This window comes from Piliocolobus tephrosceles, unplaced genomic scaffold (assembly GCF_002776525.5).
Source record: "Piliocolobus tephrosceles isolate RC106 unplaced genomic scaffold, ASM277652v3 unscaffolded_32347, whole genome shotgun sequence".
NCBI lineage: Eukaryota > Metazoa > Chordata > Mammalia > Primates > Cercopithecidae > Piliocolobus > Piliocolobus tephrosceles.
In genome coordinates, this window is record NW_022315807.1 from 1 (window position 1) to 1,770 (window position 1,770).

At 53.3% G+C, this 1,770-nt stretch overlaps 1 pseudogene; it reads right to left on the bottom strand.

The window, feature by feature from the left end:
- Positions 1-12: 12 nt before the first annotated feature.
- LOC111533207 lies at positions 13-459 on the bottom strand (annotated as a pseudogene).
- Positions 460-1,770: the final 1,311 nt, after the last annotated feature.

A 1,770-nucleotide genomic window follows, 5' to 3' on the forward strand; every position in this document is an offset into this window, starting at 1 on the left:
GGCACAGCCTGCTAGGAGCAGAATGACTTTGAGGATCCTTTGCTCAGAAGTCACCAGCTCCTGGGCAGGATTTCCAGAAAGGTGATATAGAGGAAGGTGCCAGCCGCTATGCCCTCCAGCACAGACTGGGCCAGCTGGCGCAGAGGCCCTGCTGACTGCTAGAGCCGCACCCATCCGGATGCCTAGAAGTGTCATGCGTGAGAAGTGGATCCCACAGCCAGCCACCACCTGTAACCCCAAGTGGCTCTGCAGCAGCTGCAGCGACAGGCTGACAGCCACAGTGCCCTTGTGGAGCAGCAAAGCCAGGCGCAGCTCTGTGGCCCAAGCCCCGTCTTGCTGCAACCCCTTGAACACTAAGTATAGAGCCAGGGAGAAGACCAGTACATGGGCACGCAGGGCTGAGGGGGCTGCTGGGGCTCCATTCGCCTGTGGAACCCCTGGCTCTTCATGAAGATTGGCCTTTTGAGATGTCTTTTTTTTTTTGAGATGGAGTTTCTCTCTTGTCACTCAGGCTGGAGTTCAATGGCACAATCTCGGCTCACTGCAACCTCCGCCTCCTGGGTTCAAGCGATTCTCCTGCCTCAGCCTCCCGAGTAGATGGGATTACAGGCGCCCATCACCACGTCCAGCTAGTTTTTGTATTTTTAGTAGAGACAGGAGTTTCACCATGTTGGCCAGGCTGGTCTCAAACTCCTGACCTCAGGTGATCCACCCACCTCAGCTTCCCAAAGTGCTGGGATTACAGGTGTGAGCCACTGTGCCCGGCCTTTTTTGAGGTATCTTTTCAGGTTTTTTGTGTGTCTGACACCTATGGTTCCACCTGGACCTGCCAACTGCTCTGCAGCCTCACCCAGAAGTGACTCAGCATGCAGGATCATTTCCCACACCCTAATCATTGCAGCCTCAACCAGTCAGCAGCAGGCCCCGTTCCCTAGCCGCCCCCACCACCCTTCCTCTAAACTACATTTGAAAAACCCTCGCCCCTAAATGCTCCAAGAGACTAATTTGAATAATAAAAAAACTCCAGTCTCGGTGGCTCCTGCTTGTAATCCCAGCACTTTGGGAGGGCAAGGCGGGTTGATTACCTGAGATCAGGAGTTCAAGACCAGCCTAGCCAACATGGTAAAACCCCATTTCTACTAAAAATACAAAAATTAGCCAGGTGTGGTGGCGCATGCCTGTAGTCCCAGCTACTCCTGTCTTGAGACAGGAGAATGGGTTGAACCTGGGAGGAGGAGGTTGCAGTGAGCCGAGATCACGGCACTGCACTCCAGCCTGCGCGACAGAGCGAGACTTCATCTCAAAAGAAAAACAAAAACCAACAAACAAAAAAACAACTCCGGTCTCCTGTTCAGTCAGTTCTGCGTAAACTCTTTCTCCACTGCAATTCCCCTGCCTTGATAACCCACTGGGTGGTTACAAGAGGAGCTTCCCAAGCCAGTTAGAGGGGGTCAGAGGTCACCTTGGGTTGGAGAGCAGGAACTGAGGGAGGAGGGGGCTGTAATCAGGGTAGGGCTGGTGGACCTGCAGGACAGGCTGGGGGAAAGGCATGGAAGGGAGTTTCCCAATAGGAGGGAACAGTATATGAGAAAGCCTGGGCAGGAGAAACACCAGATCTAAGGACCCAAAGAGAACAGAATGGCTGAAATGAAGATTTGGGGCGGGGCAGTGAGAAGGGGGTGTATGATAGGGGTGTTATCCAGATCACCAAGGGCCATGAGAACCACTATGAGGGTCTGGACTCTGTTCTGAACATTTTAAGAAGTGGCT